We start from the raw sequence: 22,007 nt of genomic DNA, 5'->3' as shown, positions 1-22,007 counted from the left end.
GACGAGAGATTAACAAGGAAATTCAGTCCCATTACAACTGCCACAGCTGCAATGTAATACATCAGGATAACAGGAGCACACTTTTGGCTCCCGCATTTGAGAACAAAAGGCCAAAAATAATTGCTACTGTTTGCACTCTCTGAAGCTTAGATGCGAATCCTCTCCTCCTTTCTTCCACCCAGGCAATGTTTATGATATCGACAGCTCTATACAAAAGGCTAGCATTCACACTTCCAAAGAAATGTCAAGAGAAGAGCTTTTAAAGAGTAAAGCAAACTCGTTGTGCTAGTGATTATGAAGATGAAATAAGGAAGAAGTAGCTGGGGGACTTGCTGCTTCTTCCATCAAAGAGTTGCACTCCATGTTCACAAAGTTCATAAGAAACAGAACTCTTGAGAGTCCTGTTTGATTCTTCATTAAAAGATCAGGAACATTGAAGAGTTTATCTTCCTTCCACCCTTCACAGTACACAAAGTACCTGCACTGTTGTTGTGGTTTAACCTCAGTTGACAACTGAGTACCACACAGCTGCTCACCCACTCCTCTCCCCCCCAGTCCCCCGGAGGGATGGGGGAGAGAAATGGAAGAGTAGAAGTGAGAAAAACTCGTGGGTTGAGATAAAAACAGTTTAATAATTGAAATAAAATAATAATAACAGTAATAATAATAATAATAATAATAATAATAATAATAATAATACACAAAGCAAGTGATGCACAGTACAATTGCTCACCACCCGCTGACCGATGCCCAGCCAGTCCCCGAGCAGCGGCCCCCCCGGCCAGCTTTCCCCAGTTTATGTACTGAGCATGACGTCACATGGTATGGAATGTCCCTTGGGCCAGTTTGGGTCAGCTGTCCTGGCTGTGCCCCCTCCCAGCTTCTTGTGCACCTCCAGCCTTCTCAGTCGGTAGAGCATGGGAAGCTGAAAAGTCCTTGGCTAGTGTAAGCACTACCTAGCAACAACTAAAACATCGGTGTGTTATCAACATTGTTCTCATCCTAAATCCAAAACACAGCACTGTACCAGCTACTAGGAAGGAAATTAACTCTATCCCTGCCAAAACCAGGACAACTGTACTCAAACATCACCTCTGCAACAGAGCAATCTCAGTGGGGTGAGGTATAGCAATGGCAAACTGCCCTGGCAGGTTGCACCAGAGGAGGGTGAAACCACTCCTGTGCTACAATGAAGCCTGGTCAGCCATAGAGATTTACATATAGTCTTCTTTTCCCCATGGGTGAAAGGCATTTCCCCAGGAACAAGAGAATGGAGAAAACTGGATTGCTCACATCAGAGCTTTTCTGGAAAAAATGAACCGGCACCCATTCCTCAAATAAACATCCAGGTCCAGGTGCTAGTACATAACATGGAGTTTCTCCTGCCAAGGTCCAGGACAGGCAAGCCAGCAAGCTGGGCAGCCGATTGGGAGCCCAGTGCTGTTCTCAGTACATCTGAGTTAGACCAGATATGGACTGCTGAGAGGCAAAAATTTACCTCTAGGATAAAAGTTCGAAGATATGATGAGAAAGTGCTCTTAGAAACACTTTGTCCTGGAAATCCAGTTTGATCAGCAGCAGCTTTGCTGCTTCTAGACTATTTCAACAATAGATTTGGTTTTCTTTTAATCACATTAACTCTCATTATCTGTTCAAATTGCTACCAGCCATCTTTAACTTATGTTTGCAATGAGCAAGAGAAGAAAGCCTGCTACACCACACAAAAAGAGCATAGTAAGAAATATCTGCTAGAACATAGCCTCCCACCAGCGTGAAAAGGGACTCTTGTCCAAGATGGGTAGCATCACAAGCTGGTTGGCCCTGGGAGCTGAAATAAAACTTAGAAAAAACTATTACTGAAAAAAAAAACCCCAAACAACTATTACTGAAAAAACTATTGCTGCAAAAAATTGCTGCAATACTTTTCTGCAGCGATCAGTGCCTCTAGGCATTCAGGATTTACTATGATTCTTGCTTCTTAAACACTATAGCCTTTGCCAGAACAACTGTACACAGAAATAAATCATTAAAGACCACTATTTGCTACTCCTGCAAATGCAGCTCTGAATACATCAGACACTTGCTTCTTAAATCTTACAGAAATGAACACTTGTCCTTACTCCTTTTCTCTGGGGTTGCCCTCATTGTAGTAAAATCTGAAAGGAAAGCAGTAAACATTTTTCTAAAGAAGAAGGTAATATGGTGAAACTATTTACAGAAAACTAAAAACTGAACTTGTTCTTTCATGGGAACAATTTCCAGGTTTTCTCAGAAGATCTGTATTTTTTTTATGTCATGAGCCATATTTCACCAAACTTTTTCCCTTAAATTCCACCATATTATGGTTCTCCCAACACTTTATACAAAGTCTCTGTCTCTCTCCTTTTTCTTCTAAGAAGAGATTCTCTCTCTTCTCTGTTTTTCTTCTAGACCAGTCCCCAGCTGTTTATATCCTTTTACATTTAGACGAGTGTATTCCAATATGGAGTACCTCCATTTTTTAACTTAATTCTTATACAAATATCTTTCAAGTTTTACATAAGAAAAGTAAACAGACAAAATAACTTTTAGACTTTCCAGTGATAAAAAATATTAATAAAGACAAAATAAAATTAGTATTATCAACTATTTAATAGTGTGCAGCTCACAGTAATTGCAGCCTCAATAGTTACTTTTACTTTTACGATTTTCTTTAAATAAATTATTTTTAATGGTTACTTCAGTTTTCCCTTTCCCGCCATGTGCCATTTTGGCAACAAAAAAAATTAGCAACAAAACCCCCATGGGTAGTAGAAATAATTAACGAGCAGTAAATGCTTGGAGAAAAGCAACCCCACGCTTGGTATTTCCCATTGCAGCAGAGCTATAATTTATACCAGTTGAAGAGTCTGAGGCTAACATAAGGATTTGAAACACCCATAATTTAAATTGTCTCAGTTTAAATCAACTCACTCGAAAACACAACTTTCAACACACGCTTTTTCTGACACAGGGAAGGAATGGTGTATTTGTCTTCCTATCTGATCTCTCAGGCTTTACTCAAGTAAGTGCCATGATGCATCCTGTTTCTGTTGCCAGCCAGGTAGCCTCTCATGCCTTCTGACCAGATATTATAATTCAGCACATCTGTTTTTCAAGCATTGTCAAGCACAACAAGGTTGCAATACTCCTGTCTTGTTAAAGTCATGGAAAAGATTGGAAAGATTGAAAGATCATCGAAAAATTTGGATACAACTCCTCTAGGCACATCACTGGCAGAACACAACTGAATTACTGCCTCATGATGGGTGATGGTGCTTTACAGACACGCGGGCATGACCAGAAACACCTCAGTGAGCACAGAGAGCTCTGAGGGGAACATCTGAATGCAAAAGTCCTACTCAATACCAGTAAGCACTTTGTCTTCCTGGGCAAGAGCTGTTACTGTCCATTCCACCCTCATTTTTTCAGTGATGAAGAAATATCTTGAAGAAAGTCTAAATGTGAACAAGATAAGCATCACACTTCAATGACTTTAACACGCCAATATGACAATCTTGAATCCCATCAACTAATGTGATTTTTATTCACTAAGAAGTTAACACCACAATCATGACCGCAGATTTCTCATCTTCAAGCTGTCATTAGTTCTGCTTTGTACTTCTCTTCCACAGAGAATCTCAGAGAAAATGATGTTTTCATTTAAAAAAAAAAAAAAAATAAAATTGCTCTCCACCCTTTAGGGAGATTTTAAAACAGAAAATAAAATAAACCCAGAGATTTTAAAACAGAAAATATAACAAGCTTTGTTAAAAAACATACAACTTCAAAGGAAAAATCTTGCCTTCTTATCATGAAAAAAATGAAGGGAATTGTTTTTATCTAAAAACACAAACTAGATAAACAGTCTAACAACAAAATGACTAGACAAAAATAATTTTTTTCAGTTGTATCATCTCACATTATTTCCTTTCTTTTATTCATCTTTCCTTTTGCTGAAACCTATAGTCCAACATAGGATGACAAAAACATTAATTGGTATCAAGCCACAATATCATGTCTAAAGTTCATTATGTCCTGATTTTAAAATATTTATTTTTCAAATTCTATTACAGTCTTTAAATTTCAATTTTACAACTTAAATACAGTTGAGCAATAATATAAAATGCTCCCAAATTCCTAAGAAGGTTGGCACAAGAAACCCACTTCTCATGAAGTGGACAGACTTTTGACCATCAGTCTGTGATTTGTTGAGATCAATGAGGAAGAAAAAAAATCCAAGCTACTCCAAACAAGAAAATCAAACTACTCTGGAGGACTCCTTCTCAAAATGTCTGTGTTTGTTGTTGGGGTTTTTTTTCAAATGTCTGCCACTCCAGAGTTTAAGACCCAATTCTTAGCAGAAGAAAGTGAGCTGACCACAAATATTAGGATAAAAGAATGTTGAAATGTTGAATTCAAGGTAACCAAAGCTGAAACTCCACAGGGCTTTGTAAGTCAGGTCAGAAGGTCGAACAGCTGTTCACATTGGACGTCAGTCAAGTTTTCAGCACATTTCATAATACGTCACATGTGCAACCAATATGTTCTTACTGTGTCACTTCATTAAAAGTGAAAGAAGGGGGAAGCAGCAGTGGAGAAAAGATACAAGCTTTAACTGAGCACCCAATGTCCTTGCGCATCTGCAGGCAGCAATATAGGGCCCAAACATAATATAATGTGATATAGTATAAAGCAATATTATGGGCCAAAAGTAAGAGCAAAATAGTTAAGCATGCTGACCAGCTGTCTCTAAAGCTGTCCAAAGGTTTCCATCAGGAGACAAACAGGCTAGAATGCAACTACCATCTGAAAGTAGGTCTCATCAGAAATTATCAAAGTGGAGGAACTGGAGAAAGCCCTACAGACTCTGCAATTAACCAAAACAAGACAAAGATGTCTCCTCTGTGGTTGCAGGAACCCAAGAGTGGGGTTAAGTTGCTGTGATTCACTGTGTTTCTAGGACTGTATCTCCACAACGCATCTTTACTGGAAACACAGTTTATGCCAGGCACAGACAACACATCCAGAAGACAGAAAACTACTGGAGGATCTTGCTTGCCCATGCAATGGCATGTACTGTGTGGCACTTTAGAGTACAGCTTCAATCTTCATCTCAGCAGGAGGAAGAGTGCTTTAAGTGCACTGGTAGTGCACTTGGGTCCAACCCACAAGACTCCAGATAGAGACACAAGACAAAAATCATACCTGAAAAGAACCCGTCCAGTGCACTAAATTGCTAGTACATAATAATAATAATTTCAGTTTCCCCATTCCACCCCCCCTTCCCTCCCCTCCCAATTCCCTATTTTGCTCTTAACTGAAGAGATGTTCAACCACAAATCTGGGAAGTGCTGCCTCCTGCTTACTACAAACATCTTCACACTGTTGCTTTCTGAGAAAATTTGACTATTTGACATCATCTACGTTCTCCTTCCACTTTGTGAGATCCGCACAAATCATTTAAAGACTGCACCAGGGAGCTACAGAAAGCTCAGATACACAAGCAAGTTACTATGTGTCAGCCGAGACATACTAACTGCAAAAGAGATTTAAGCTAAACTGAATTGCCTAGCAGCTGCATTTGCTTTAGATTAAGAGAAAATAAGCACAATTAATATGACTCAGCTGGTACAGTATTTTGATGGTGCTTGTTCCCAGAAGCTGTTCCTGGAAGAAGCTTATAGACTTGGATGCACCAAAGAATAAGAGCACGAGTTCTCCTGAGACCTTGCAAGAAGGAACAAGGATAATGAAGCAGCTACACAATGTAACAAAGCAGGGAACTATGTAAAATTATTTACAGCATTACCACCCAAAATATTGTTGAAGAAACTTTTCTGAAGTATTAGCAATAGGGATTGCAGTATGTTTATTTCCATTATAATGGACCATGTGTCAGGTACTGTAGGAACATGGAAGAAAAGAGAAAGTAACTCTGCTCCTGGCAGCTTCCAGTTTAAGACAGGATATAAGAGGAGCATGCAGACAGGAATCAGAGGCCAAGAAAACAGTGAGACAAGAGTCATCAGGATCATATGTTGGGTCTCAGCATGCCTGAGGACAGACATTGCTAAGGGTTGTGTTAGTGCCATAGCAAGTGGCTTTGAAAAATAGTAAGGTACGATGTTTCCAAATGTTTGTAAAACTAAGAGGGATCCCAGGGAATTCAAAATGAGAGTTAAGGCTCAGTATGTTTGATGCTGCCCAGAAGTGTAAACAGATAGGCTGGGAGATTCAACAAAGAAGCAGAGCAAGAAAATTATCCTTGCAGTTGGTTTCTGAATTGATACGAGGTGGTGAAATTGCTTTTGTCAAGGCCAGAGAATAGCAGATTTCAGTAAATGTGACATGAGGTAATGACAACTTGGATGACAGTTTATTTCTGTGTATGGAGAGTGAAGACATTTGAAAGTGTGTGCAAAATTTAAACATAGCTTGGAAATGAGGACACAGAGAATTGAAGAAGGCACTTGGACCATAATTTCATTGTCAGTAATGAGCAAGGATGATTTAGGAGAGGCAGAAGTTGATCAGGCTGGATCCGACTAAAGGCTGAGCCATGACATATCAGAGACACAGGCCAAACTCTACCTTTGGTAAAAAAACAAAAACAAAAACAAAACCACAACTCTGTTATAGGAGTATATCTGCCCTTCATAGGGGGAGAAGCCACGCTGATGTTTGTGAATAAAAGTACTCGGGCACAAGGTGCAGAGGAAAAATGGGTCAGAGGACAGGATTTTTTAGTAGCCCATAGACAGTACTTTGGAGTATACCAGGACCTTCTGAAAAGCAATTTGTGTCTCAGAAAACACGTGGAGAACCATTGGCAGACAGAATCACAGACGGTAAGGTTTTAAGAAGAGATTTTCAGATAAAATCAAAAGGTAAGTGCCAGGATAAAATTATGGCAGGAACAGAGACTTTTGTTGGTTGATTGTATTTAATAGAAGAAATAAAAACATACTAGCTGAGAAAAGGGAGAAAGACTAGAGGAGGTTCTGGGGAAAAGCAAGGTAAGGAAGTCAAAGGCAAATGAGCTCTGCCCAGATGAGGAAGCCATATCTGCAGAAAAAGAAGCAGTTGAAGAAGTAGTAGGTGAGGCAAGGCCATGTGACTTTGCTTCCAAGGGGGGGGCGGGAATCATCCATCAGCAAAATCTGTTTGGAGAGGAAAGAGGCAAGAACATGGGGACAACTGAAAGTGTATGCACAGAGAAAGCGTGACTCAGCTAAGCCAGAGGCAGGTGATAGACAGAGCTAAAGAAGGACAGACACACTCATTGTGGCAGAAGAATTCAGTCTATTCATGGGACCTACGCCAGACATGCCCCATAGCAAAAGCAAAGGAGGCAGACACTGGAGGGCAGCCATACGCTGAACGTAAAAAGTGCACATACGCACTTTGATGAACTGTGCCTTTAACTGCATGTATTGCTTTTCAGAAAAATCCTTAAAAAATAGAAATGTGGCTCTGGTTCAGCTGAGAAGGAAATTGAGATGCAGAAAGAGGTAATAGGTATAGTTTCACATGCAACATTACCTCAGTGCCCATCTCCCCGTTCAGTGATTGTATAACCACACTCAGCGTGATTTCATTAGCAATAAGTGATGCATCAAGCAGGACACTTTCTCCAAGCCCATAAATAGTTCTAGGTGTGTTAGCAGGTGGTTGAGTGATCCCTTGAAGACAGTTCCTCACACAAAATAGTGAAACTATTCAACTTGTCAATTATCGACACAGCCCTCTCTCTGGGTTACTGCTCCTACCTCAGGATCCAACAGCAACTGAGAATCTGCTGGAACCTCCACATGACAAGCTGATTAGCAGCAGGTTGCACATCCATACCATTTAATCAAGTGAATGCACAGTACTCTTTGTCTGTACAGTGTCCTACTGTTGCATCTTTATCCAAACCAGTCTTCATCCTATTCACCCACAATCGAGTCGCTGTTAGTTTAGCTAGATCATGTAGGAATGTGGAAGGGATGGATTTGTGGGGGGGCAAGGGGAAACATCAGGAATTAACAAGGACAAAACAGAGAGCATCTTAACAACTGTGGAAGCTTTTCAGCCCATGTCAGCTCGATGCCTTCCCCAGCCACCTCACATCGACCGCACAGACACTGGTGGAGAGCACGCCATGCTGAGCATGCAGCACCTGGCTGCTGCACCCACTCAGGGAAACGCACTCCAAGAAGTGAGATGCAAATGCTGCTTCCTGGCCACTGGTCAGCCCCGCAAGAAATCAGGTCTCCCGCCATGCATGGGGCCAAGTTGCAAGCAGCTTGCACAAAAAGTTCATGTGAACATTAGCAGCCTGGCATTAACAGCTCTTGCCATTTATAGAGTGAAAGAGAGCTTTCCGTCACCCTGTTTCTTCCTGGCTCTGGTACAGATGCTGTTGTGAAGCTTACTTTTGCAGACAGTATACATTTTAATGTGCCCTTTCACCTTTCCCATCTTCGAAACCAGTATGACTTTCCAATAGAAAGCAGGTGTTGGAACGCAGTGTGCAACGACCCACTCTCTGCTTCAAGGAGCAGACCGCTCTCTCAGGGGCAGCGGTGAGGCAGCACGCTGGGCAAAGTCAAAGCGATGCAGCATTTGAAAGCAGAGAGCTTCAGCATCCCTGACCCGAGGGGCACGCAGCCTCCTCCATGCCGCAGGGCTGATCAAACCATGTGCGACTGTGTCACCAGAGTCAACGCCAGAAGAGGGGCATGGTGGGAGTCTCTCCTTCCCGGAGAGGCACTTTTCGCCTCTAGAAAGCGTAAAAAATTCACCATGGGGGAAGGTACAGAAAGGCCATTTCATGAGAAGTTACCAAGCAATTTCTCCCTTCTTTATGAATTGTCACAAACCAGTAAATGTTGGCATAACTGGCAGACAGGAAAAACCTGCTGAACTGAACCGCAGCGCCTGAGCAGGGATAATAAACCTTCCAAGAACTCAAATTTATATAATTGAGCCCAGCAAAGAAAGATATTCCCTTACACCCCAAAAAGGACTTGTTGGACGCAAGTAGGTAAGTGAATGGTTAAACAAGCTGTTAATCTCAGCTTTCGCCAGAGACACATTCTGTTGAAGAAAACTCTAGTCTGGAGATGCAGTCAGGGTTTTGGGGTTTCTGTTTCAGTGCAAAGGACAGGAGATTTTAATTCCAGCTGTCCTTTTGTTCACAGTATGGGTAAGCCCATTCACATAGTACTTTTGCTGTGTCTTTACTCACACAATTTCACATCTATAAGAAAAACATTAAAATTAATGTATTCTAAAATTCTTTTCACATTAAAAACAGAAATCAATCTGCTGAGTGCTGTCACCAGTCATTAGACATTACAGTCTACCCCCATAGTGCAACTTAAATAATCTTTACATGATACTAGATTTGCACATTTTTCTCTAGGAACGTAAAATCAATAAAGGAATTGCTTCCATTTCCATATTACACACTTGTCTTCACAAATATCCGATTTACATGAAACAGTCATGACTAGACTGTCACCGAGTCCTTTGATGGATCTTAAAACATAACTGAGTTAAACTTGTCCAAAATAGGAATCATTGCCATACCTGCTGTAACTTGTCCTCACTCTACAAACTCCATTATTTCTAATTATTTCATTATTTTTAAGTAATCCATTTGCATTTTTTAACCAAAAGGGCAGGAGGGGGAAGCATAAGATCTTTTGCGCAGCCCTTATAAAAAGCAGCAATTACTTGCCAGCGTGAACTTCCTTTATTGTACCAAGAAAGCATTGTTTCTCATCAGCTAAAACCATATTTAAAAAAAAAAAAAAATTAGATGTCATTAGACAGAAACAGCTAACGTTTGTCACTTAAGAGGAAAGAAATAAACCACAACCTTACCAGCAAGGAATTCTGACAAACAGCCACACTTGTCCCATCAACTCCCACACCTCGCAAAGCAGAGAGGAAACTTACAGAAATTGGCTGCAACGCTGAAATTGCCCAAGAGGAAACTGGTGTCTCTTTTACAAGTCATGACTATGCAAACCACAAGCCAGGCATCAAAGCAAGTGCTAAAAGCCATGCCTGCCAGATCTATTAATACTAGAACCGAGCTAGGTAGAAATGGGGTAGGGGACGAGACTACAAAAATTAGAAATATTCCCAGATAGCTAGTTTTTTTAATTTTTTGTTTCACAAATGGAAATTAGTTTAAAAACTATGTTATCAAATATTTCTGAGAGGAGGCTCAGAGTGCATTGTGGGAGACAGGAGAAAGCCTATTGTAGGTGCCCCGTAACAAATCGCACTATCCAAGCCTCAGCGCAGTCCCTGTTTCTAACCCGTTCCCCAGAGTGCCCTTTCAGCCTCAGTCTCCTGGGGGCCCTCCAGGATCCAACCCTGCACCCTGAGGTGCGGGAGAGCTCAGGGCAGCCCGAGCCCAGCCACACCGAGGCTGGGGAGCCCTCGGGACAAAAGGAAGGATGGGGCATGAAGCGCTACCGGTTTGGTTTTTCTGGGTCACCTGCAAGGTGTGTCCCAGGAAACACCATCTAAGCAGGGATGTGGCTGACAGCAAGGTCTGCAGAAGAGCACATGGGTCTAATAATTTCAAATCAACAGTCTTTATTTCCCATTTTTCATTTTTTACTACCTGATGCAATGGCAAGCCAAAATTAATAGCCCTACTCAAAATATGAGACAGCTGTTACTATAAATTACATTTTCACTAGGCTTGGGGAACAAAGAAAAGTAAAAATCAGGGCCTTGTAGTTTTGGGTACTTTTTTGGCTTGTGTAGTCAACGTTTCAACCACAGGTGTACGGACTTCAAGAATGAATACACATCTAACTATAGCACAAATATCTAAATTTTTATTGCTCTCTCCACACAACTACACTTATTTCACGTATCACATTAGCCTAGAAAAGACAGAGCACACACTCAGATGTCATCCTTCTTCAAAGTGATAGGCATTGATAAAAATAAGGTAGATCATTGCATGCTTTGAAGTGAGTTTTTGCTTTTTGACTCACTGGAATATTACAGACCGGTTTCTTCAAAGCAGGAGGGAGGGATGCTGCTACCTAGGGATTCTCCTGTGTTTCCTCACATCTCTCTCTGCTGCGGCATGGAAATTCCAGGGCCCAAAGGCAGGTAAAGGAGACATCCAGAGACCTGAATGCTTTACTATTCATGACACTGAAATTACAGTGCCACCTGTAGGACACCCAGAAGAAATTTAATTTGGGCCTTGCTGATGCCACGAATGCCAGTTGTTATAATTATAAGGCTTTCTAGTAGTCTTGGCCGAAGCATAAGGACATAGAAAACGGATGACTCATGTCAGTCTATGGGGAGTAACTTGAAAGTCTTGTTCACACTGAGCAACATACATTGTTTTAAGTACCTCACGTGCACCCAGAAGAAGATATTTTGCTACAAAGATTAATCTTTTGTGGGAGGGGGATGTGCCAGTACAATGCACTCATAGCCCATCCACCTTAGAGCTGGTGCCACCGTAGGCAGGGGAGAAGTGCCACATCCTCAACTGCTTCCAACCAAGATAGAGATCACCCTCAAACAGACAAATTTGAGGAAAGTTTCCATTATGGCTACACACCCTTTTTTTTTTTTTTAAATTTAGTTTGCTTTTTAGCTATTGACTATGTAACTCAATGCATCACATTCGGTGACTGGTATTTGTATTGCATGCATATGGTACTTTGTATCAGTGTTGGAAAGCACTCGTATATCCTTCAGAATATACTAATAAACTTATTTTATGTTGTTTTCTCTTCCCGCCCCCCCGCCCTTTACCAATGGAGTCATTTTCCACTTTTCCAATCCATAGCTAAGGTGATGTCTGTAAAGACTTCTTCCCAATGTATCATTTGAAGACAGACAGTAAGACAAAGGTAAGTATATGCACCTTTGTTGTTAAATTTCCATTAATAACATTTGAAGTGGAAAATACTGAACTAATTAACTAATTAATAGCTCTGCTGTTGCAAATAAACTTAAAAAAGGAGGTGTATGACATGTTCAAAGGCAGCTTCTGCTTAGTGTTCAGCTGTGGTCAAAAACAGAACAAGATGTTCAGACAAATGAGGAAAGGAATGGTGAATAATATAATGGGTTTAAGAATGCTTTTGTTTAACTCAATGGCAGTTTTATGTGGAATATTATGTAAAATAACCATCACCAAAAAACAATAGAAAGAATTCTGTAAGACTAAACAGCAAAGAGTTAAAAGAATGATCAAGAATTGCCAGGGGAAAAAAAAGCTCCTGTAGGAAGATGGATTTTAATACAAACAATGCTTTGTAATGTGGAATAACTGATAAGGGATTCAACATAAATATTTAAAGTTATTATTTATATAGGGATAATACAACAATTTCTCAGACATATAAAACACAAAAGGGAAGGAACAAACAATTAAAGGTGATAAAATGGACAGAAGGAAGTGGGTTTGAGCACAGTATTTGGAACTCACTGCTGTGAGTGAACTGAGTCTGGAAGTTGGTGCAGAATTGAAAATATTACTCTGTGAAGCAGAGCAAATAGTGATTCACTGCGTGCAGAGAGCAAAAAATAAGGTAATTTCCAGGAAAATTAGGTTGAAATATACACAGCAAATTTCACAGCATAAGAAAATTATTCTCTCAGTTTTACTAGCTTCTTATGGCCACTCTCACACAAAGAGACCTTCACCAACTTTTGAGGCAGGTGTTACACATCACAGGAATAAAAATTTCAGCAGGATGAGTGATGCAAAGAGTTAAAAAATGATGCATAAAATTGTGCAAATACATGCTGTAGAAATCACTAGGCTTCCATCCAGGTAGGTGCGGGAGGCTGGAGCAGAAGAGAGATTTCTGAAGGGACTTCCAAGTCCTTGACAGCTTGGCAACATGGCTACAGGACACAAGAAAATTTAGGGGGGGGGGAGTAACCACAAAAATTTAGGAATTGCCAATTTCCATTTATCTGGCAAGCTCCCCGTGGGGAAGCAGAGGATTGTGGAAGCAGAATAACCAAAATCATATGTACCAGGAACATGAGGGCAGCTCACAGATATGAGAAGAGTAAGGCTTGGTGAAAGCAGGCAGGTTAAACTACTTTTCCATTGTGTTCCTACAGCAGATTTCAAATCCATTGGATCTGGGCATTACACGAGGGAAAACACATCTGTCTGGTTGAAAATTGAAGACATAGCGTCTGTATTTTCTCCTTGAGCCGAGCAGCAGTTGTCACAGGAATCAGGAAAAAAGTGGCCCAGTTTGCAGCTTATTTGCAATGGAATCCCATTAGACACTATCTTTTTTATTCAAAAATGCTCTGTGAGTATTTGTTTCTTACCAGACAGGAAAGTAAGGTATCATTTGAGCCTTCCTTTGCCTATTCAGCCAACTAAGTAACCAAGGAATGTACCAAAACGTATGGGAAAGCCACTGAGCAGATTACATATCACTTACAAACTAACCCTATTGGTTGCATGACTTCTGCCACAGGCTGCGGAGACCACAAGTGGGATGAGATGAGTCTCTGTCAACCAGTGTGATTCATATTTGCCATACCCATCTGTTACATGCAAACCAGTTGCTGCTGGCACTTAACATTTATGATTGAAAGCTAGCAACTCCCACTACCATAAAGTTTTCCTTCTAAGCAATAAAGATGTTCCAGCTTCCTCTGTGACGTTTCTTTGCTATTTTAACTTGTTTCACATAATGAAGTGGACTTGAAACTGAGAGCACTAACCAGCCCTTGAACACTCCAGTGTTGAGAGAACGGTTGAGTTTTGTACACATCACTTCAGTTTTGTATTTCTCCCTCCCTTAGATCAAGTCAACCTTGTAGAAGCATTATTTGCAAAATGAAAGGAGAGGAAGTCAGCTATGTTTTTACCTCTACCACTTGGCTGAATCCCAGTGTGAGACTTTGAGAATAAAATGCTGATGGACGACATGGGACTGGCAGCCTTTGAGCAGGGAACAAGCACTTGAAGGCTCCAGCCCCGACTCGCTTGACTTTGAACCGACCACTTCCACAGCTTTACCTCCACACTTTTAAAGGAGGTGCACAGTAATTACCTACATGGAGGAATGTTATGAAAATTTGCTAATTAATACCTCTAAAGCGTTTGGAGTTCCTCAGATTAAATGTTTCACGGGAGGGCAGTATATTAGCTATCTTTATAATGACAGCATTATCAGAAAAGAAAAACAGAACATCTTTAAAGTGACCAGAAAAGTGCTTAAATGCCTTGAAAACAAACAGTTGCCAAAGTTAAACATTAGACACTGGTTTTATTGCAGCACTATACTAATCAAGGAGTTTAACATATGTACAGAATCCTAAATCCCAGTCTTTGCTTCAAAGTGATGTCTTGCACAACCTTATGCCACTGCTTTCCTTTCATCTCTGATAAAAAGCCTTCAGCAGTTCCGGTCATATTAATGCTACTGCTGCTTGTTTTGGCTGTATACCTTCAAAATGCATTGACCTGCCAGAAAGCCTGCAACAGCTTCCCATTGTAAATATTCACATGGACAATTTCATCAATAACCCTGTGACAGAAACTGGGTGTTCCAGATACACTGGGAGTGTGGTGGGCTTGCAAGAAGGCCAGCAGCATCCTGGACTATATTGATGGGAGCATAGCCAGGAAATCTAGGGGCATAATTATCCCTCTTTGCTTGGTTTGAACCACATCTAAATACTGTATCCAGTCTGGGACTCCCCCAGTATAGGAAAGATGGTGACAAACTGGAACAAGCTCAGCAGGGGACACCAAGATGGTTGGAGCTGGAGCATTGGTCCTGCGAGAAGCTGGGGGACTGGGACATTTCCAGCTTAGAGAATGGACAGCTTCAGGGGCCATCTAACAGCAGCCCTCTACCACCTATGAGGGGGGTCAGCAAGGTGATGGAGATGGGCTCTTCCCAGTGGGGCATGGCAGAAGGGTGAGACACAACAGGCAGAAATAGAAACAGGAGAGCTTCAGACTGAATATAAAGAAAACCTCTTTACCCATGAGGACGGTGGGACCGGTCACCCAGAGAGGTTGTGCAGTCTCCATCCTTGGAGGTTTTCAAGACTGGACAGGATAAAGCCCTGAGCGAGCTGGTCTGAGCTCACAGCTGAGCTTGTTGTAAGCAGGAGTTTGGACTGAGAGCTCCTGAGCTCCCCTCCAACCTGGGTGGTGCAATGAGCCTGTCATTCCCTGTTAGATCCAAACCTACCTCTGACCAGCAGATCATCCACAAACCTGTAGCGAAGATATTAAAGAGTCTTCCCAGAAGTAGAAAGATGCATATATTTTCAAAAAGCAGGACATGTATGAATACAAACACAAGTTTAGGAGGACCTGTGTACTTGAGCACACTTGTAAAAATCTATGCTAAAATCCAACCACAAAATACCACTGTTAGGGATACGGTAATAAACTGAGACTATACACCTTCAAAAATACGCTCCTTTAGAAGTTTTCTTTTCTCACTAGGCCAACACATCCGGCTCCTTCATACATTTCAGTTGTTCTGCCAAGTCATCCAAACTTAAAGTTTTTAAAGCATGTTTTTCACAGACAGAAAAAGGAATAAGACCTTTATACAACTATTTCATATTTAAAAAAATATTCGAGAAAAGAAGGTAGTTGCTGGATGTAACACTTGAGAAGAAAAAAATAGTTAAATAGGAAAAATAAACCAACAATACACACACTTTTTGCATTCTCGCTCAACTGTTTCTATTCCAAACACAGGGTCATTTTGCAAAAGCAAAAGTTAAAAAGGAAAAAAACTAGTATATTTCTTGAAAATGGAAATATTTTAAAGTGTTTGAAAGTCTTCTGAAAAAAATTTTTTTTCACATATCAAATTTATTCTTTCAAATAACTCTAGAGTTGTGCTTTAGGCTTCCTAAGGCTAGCCTATTTAATTACTTACAAAGAACCCAAAAGAAGGATGTCCCATTCCAGCTGTAAGATAAATAGATAAAAAGCCAATGCAGCCATTGACTTGTGTCATCAAATTCAACACTTCATCAACAATTCATCAATAAACTTTAATGACTTTGTATGTAAGTCACCGAGAGTGCATTGAATTCAATCATACTTTAGGGTCACATGAGCTGCATTTAAATTCAAATACTGTCACGATACAGCCATCTGAAACGCAGAGCCTAATCACCACCTTCAAAAATCTTTAACTTGCAAAAGGTCAATTTTTGAAACATTGGTAAGAAAAGACTGACATACCGTGGTCTTTTTGTTTGCATATCTATTTATCAAGTAATGGCTTTTCAAATGATACTATCATTAGGTGTATACACATCGTCTATATTCATGTGGATTAACTGAATTTCCCAAATCAAGTTCCATCCAGGCTTGTTTCCTTTGTGTGTGTTCTTGGGCTGAGGGAAGCTGACTGCTGAGCTCTCACACCTCCAAGGAGCAAAGGGGGTGATGCAGCAATGCCGACACGTTCACCAGGAAGAGCACCAGCATCAGCTGCGTGTTTGTCATTTCTCATCAGTATTTTCTGCTGAGGTTGCAAAGCATCCGCAATTGCTACTTCCTCTTTCTTTCTCTTCCTCCCCCACAGCATTTGTCCCTGGCACAGCAACAAACATACCAGGATGAGGAGGGTGAAGGATGCTTTCCAGTCACTCTTTCTGCCGAGCTATGATTTTTACCCTTCCGCCGCTCCCCCAGCTTATTTGCATTTTTCATCATCAAGTCAGCCATAAGGTGAGAGAAGGGAATAAAAGCATTTTGTGATACATCTTAGTAAACATTTGAGTCATTGTGGTCTAGTGGTTAAAATATCTCTCTCTATTTTGAATAGGCTCCTATGCTAGTACCTAAGCACTAGGCTTCAAGAAATGTAATTGAGACTCGTTCCTTTTTTACCAAGGCATTTTTCTTCGAGGCTCACATGTGCCTCAACAGAGCACTTCACCTTGGTAAAGACTTAAGTCTGGAGATCTCTGAACACCTTAAAAGGAAGACAGCTCACTTAAGCCCATTGTATAGATGAGGCACGTGAAAAATGTTAGGACTAGATTGTACCCTCACTAAAGAAACAAAACCCTAAGAAATTGTGTGACACCTCTACCAACACTTTCACATTGTTAATGACAGCAATTCTGTGCAAAAGCACTGAAAACTTCCTGTGCAGGCACACTGAGGATACCCCAATCATTTCCGCTTTGTCATAAGGGAGCAATTGCTTAACCAGCTCTCAGAAAAGCCTTCCAAATATTCCTTGATTAAAAAGACAATGTTATCTATGGTATTGTCAACTCTAACTTTCAAGCTCATCACCAACTAGCAGAAATTTGTTTTCCTTTTATACCGGAACTGACCAGTCTTTGGGCAAGCTCCTCTGAAAGCAGCAAGATTCAAGCCATTGGAAACAAAGCAGACGAAGAGCCCTTCTGCTGCTCTCCGCCCCCGCAGCCAGTGTGACTCAGTGGCGTTGCCACACACCGTCCTTCGACACTTCAAGCAGGGCTCAGAGCTCCTCCACCCCCCCGCTACTCTTACAGAGTTGTTCCACCTCTATAAGCAGCTGCTGAGACTCAAACAACTCATCATGCAAGGGTTTGGGCATAACAGCACTTCAAAAAAAAAAAAAAAAAAAACCACTTCAAGCTCACATATGGTATTTTTAGTTCCAACAGCTCCTGTTATATAGAAATTCCTTGTCTATTCAAAAAAAGAGATGAAGGGGAACAAAAGTGAATGGTTATGGAAAGAGTGAAAAAGGGGAAGTGGGAAGGCAAGACAGAAGATGTGATTAGACAAGCCAATGGTACAGATTCCTGCTTTGCCACACACCTTTTCTCCAAGAGCCTGCACCAGTTCTTTGCTGAAGAGTTCAAAGGACCTTTGAAACTTAGAAGAGCACCATATCTTTTGAGGAGTTCTCCACAGCCCCCCGGGCAGTTTCTGCTTGCTAAGACACCCACCCACCTGGCTTCCAATTTCAGCTCTCTAAGGAGCTCTACGTGTTTTCCCCAGTGTCATCACTTGAAAGTAGTTCCCTTCCTGTGGTACAGCCTGCTACAACAGTTGTAACCACAGCTGTAACGTCCCCGGTGCTCCCCACAGCCAGAAACTACCAAGGTATCCTATGGGCGTTCTTGCTTGTCTTACTCCTTGGCAAAGCACTCCTCCACCTGCCCCGCACCCCACCAGCCACCTCCCTGCTACCACTGAGCTTTGGCCCAAATGCCCAGGGCAACGTCGCTCCCAAGGCTGACACAGAGACAGTATGAGCAAGGCACTTCCCACAGCTGGATACTACAGCAAGATTCTGCAGGTGAGGTTACAGGTGGTGCACAAGTCTGAGAGGCCCTGCGCAAGTCTTCACAGCACCAGCAGGATCTCCAGAATTAAAGCAAGCTTCCTTGGCTGTTACAAGGCAATGCAACGTTGTTCAAGAGCATACTTGTGCAGATTTCATCCCTGACACTTTCTAGAGTCCTTGGCCCAAGGCTATCTTGTGGTTTAACCCGGCAGGCAGCTAAACGCCACACAGCCGTTTGCTCACTCCCCCTGCCCCAGTGGGATGGGGGAGAGAATCAGGAAAAAAAAAAAAGTAAAATTCATGGGTTGAGATAAAGACAGTTTAATAGGACAGAAAAGGAAGGGAAAATAATAATAATAACAATAATAATAATAATGATAAAAGAATATACAAAGCAAGTGATGCACAATGCAATTGCTCACCACCCACCAATGGATGCCCAGCCAGTTCCCGAGCAGCGGTCACTGCCCCCCAGCCAACTCCCCCCAGTTTACGTACTGAGCATGACGTCACATGGTATGGAATGTCCCTTGGGCCAGTTTGGGTCAGCTGTCCTGGCTGTGCCCCCTCCCAGCTTCTGGCTGGCAGGGCATAAGAAGCTGGAAAGTCCTTGACTAGTGTAAGCACTGCTTAGCAACAACTAAAACATCTAAAACATCGGTGTGTTATCAACATCATTCTCATCCTAAATCCAAAACACAGCACTGTACCAGCTACTAGGAAGGAAATTATCCCAGCCAAAACCAGGACAGGCTACTATATAAAAAGAAGTATGGATAATATGGGTGTCCCAAGGGGATGCAGAGGTGAAGCACCTGTATCTTTGATAACAAGCTGAAGAAAATTGATCTCATGGATTATTTTTTCTGAATTACTTACATGTCAGGTTTGAAAAGGAAATAAATTTGGAATTTTTATTTAATGCTCTGAACTGGATCAGAGTAAAGGTAATCCCAGACCCTGTCTCTGACAATGGCCAACAGCAGATACCAAAATAGAGAGCACAGGAATAGAGACAATGTAAAGAGAGGCCTCCATGGGGACTTCTGCCATTCCACAGTCTGGGCACATCCTGAAGGAAGATTTGCACAGCTTCGTTGTATGCAACAGCTCTCAACAGCCTCTCCTTCCAGAAACTTTTCTCCTTGCTTTTTGAACTCATTTATACATTCAGCAAGACAAAATCCACACCAACTCCCAGAATTTAATTGTGTGGTGTGTGAAAAAGTACTTCCTTTTTCCTTAAATTTACTGTCAGGTTTGTTGTGGTTTTTTGTTTGGTTGGGGCTTTTTGGTTTTGGTTGGTTTTGGGTTTTGTTTTTTTTTTTTAATAAATGGTGCATATTAGTTTTCCTATTAAAAAATGAGTATTCACTGCCGCCCTGTAACCACCTCTGTGCCAGTCACAACTGGCAGACCTTTATCACATTACCTCTCAATCCTCTTTTTCAAGCTGAGGAGCCCCAATGTACCGAAACCCTAGTTCCCCTTTTCCGTACCTTTTTTCTGACCTTCACTTCCCATCTTTTAATTAGCTGTTAACCCACAAAAGACCTGTAGCTGTCTAGCTGTCACAAGCCTTTGGCAATAGTCCTGCCAAAAGATTTCTGGAAATCCAAGTCCACTGCACCGATATGTACCTGGGCAAGTAGTGCAGCAGGCCAACAACGATGAATTTGTAGAGCAAAATAAGTGATGCCAAGGATCTGACACGCACGCAAGTATTGCAAATGAGTAGCCATAGTCTAGTCTCATGGACTGATTAAGCAGTGCACTTCTGGAGCACATCTGGTTTAATTTTATACTCATTTCGTATAACGTGAGATCAGTCTACTGTGTGAACCACAGCAAGGTAAGTGGGGATAATCAGGAGATTTGCTTCAGAAGTGTACTCCTGATCTGAATTAACCCACCTATGGCACTACATCCTCTATCAACCAGATGCACCTTTGGGTCAGGTTTGCTCATTAATCCAAATAACTCTGGGTTTGTGAAAAATGTCATCTTTACCCCAAAAAACTCAAAGTTAGGATTACTCTCACTTGGTACTTGTGAATCCATCTGGTTATTAATTTGCCACTTTCTATTCCTTTGGTACCCTGTAATTAATTCAGCTAATAAGTTACATACCACTGTATATAATTTAGCATTTCCTTTTCCCAGTTGCTTTAGAATTCTGCATCAATACTGCCAGTTGCCAAAGGCTAATGATCTATCAGCCTTTTTTGCTTACTTCTTTTAAAAAGATATCCTTGTAGTATTTCAGTTTGAGACAGTTCCTCAGATTTCATTCACACAAAAAGGCTCTCCTCTAGAAACATTTAGTACAAGGACTCATTTAACACTGTTTCTTATGGTCTTGTCATCTTTTCCCACTTCTTTTACAACTCAAACAGTATCAAAACCTTCTCTGGTTTCTGTTTTTGATGATCTGAAAGGATTTTGGTGTGTCCCCCATTTTTTATGACTTTAGCAATCAAACCAAGACAACTAACAACTATTTACCAGAACTTATGGTCTTTTCCATTTTACTCTATTGGATGTGACTTCCATTTTTTGACAAACATCTTTTTATTTCTGATAGACTCTTGTAATTCGCTGTTTACACATACTAATTTTATTATTGGTACTTTTTAAATCTTCCTTGACAGGTGGTAAACATTTACTCTTAGTTTCTAGTGATGGCACATTTAAACAGCCTTGATGCCATTTCAAACAGTCCTTTTATAGCTGCTCCTCTTATTTTTCTCTCAACACACGTTTTCATATCATTTAGGTCCGCTCTTTAAAGTTACCTTATTTTGTTTCTTAACTACCAGCCTGATGCTGAATTTTAAATCACTGTGGTTCTTACTGAAAAGTGGTTCTTACGTCTTATACCAGGCTGCTGTGCATTGCTCAGGCTTACCTGAAAATTCATATCTTATGGGTTGCCTTGTTAATCCTTTCAGGAAGGAGTCATTTATGGTATTGACAGTAATGGAGCTACACTTGCTTAACCTAATGAAGATGAGAGATGCAGTGCTTTCTTTGGCATTCCCCCTAACCACCTTCTTTTCTGTTACTGACATCTGGAATTCAAATTTTATCCAGGATGTTTTCTTTCTTCTCAATAAGTGCTTCCTGCTAAACAATCTTTATAACTGAGAGCTTTTGTCCACACTCAGAAGGAAAATCCCTATAGATTAAGTGCTGATGTTTGCTTTCTCAGAAATCCTGAGCTGGAAGATCAACAACAACAACAACAACAACAACAACAACAACAACAACTTCTTCACCCCAAAGCAGGGCTTGGGGCACTGCTCCCCCTGCAGCTCCAGCACGGCCGCAGGGAGCCAGGGAGGCCACAGCAGGGTGCTGCTGCTGCCGTGCTCTGGGGCTGGCGACACCCGGCAGGAGAGGGCAAGGGCTGGGCTCTGCTGGGAAGCAGGACCATGCCCCAGCCACATGCAGAACAGCTGCTCGGCTCTTCTGCTGTGCAAGCTACTTGTTTAATACATACTATATATACGTGCACACATTAAGCATACGTTTGTACAGCAGTGTATTTACAAAAGCCTTTCTATCCCATCCCTTAGGCTGCCTGCCAGAAACACTCAAGTGAAGCAGTTCAAGATTTCTCTATAGCCTAAACCCACATAAAAAATTTGAACCAGTGTATGACCCAGCCTCCACCAGCCATAGCGTGTT

The 22,007-nt window shown here is 41.3% G+C and overlaps 1 protein-coding gene across 1 annotated transcript in view; it reads right to left on the bottom strand.

Annotated features, from left to right (window-relative positions):
* The window catches only part of IPCEF1 (interaction protein for cytohesin exchange factors 1), a 60,190-nt gene extending 50,249 nt beyond the window's left edge, over window positions 1-9,941 (bottom strand). Inside the window, exon 1 of the mRNA XM_076333823.1 lies at window positions 9,895-9,941. The gene's annotated coding sequence lies outside the window, so the exon portion shown is untranslated. The remainder of the gene's footprint in view (window positions 1-9,894) is intronic.
* Window positions 9,942-22,007: the final 12,066 nt, after the last annotated feature.

Source organism: Aptenodytes patagonicus, chromosome 3 (genome assembly GCF_965638725.1).
Source record: "Aptenodytes patagonicus chromosome 3, bAptPat1.pri.cur, whole genome shotgun sequence".
Lineage (NCBI taxonomy): Eukaryota > Metazoa > Chordata > Aves > Sphenisciformes > Spheniscidae > Aptenodytes > Aptenodytes patagonicus.
The sequence above is the reverse complement of the archived record's forward strand: the minus strand, read 5'-3'. Positions and strand labels throughout refer to the sequence as shown.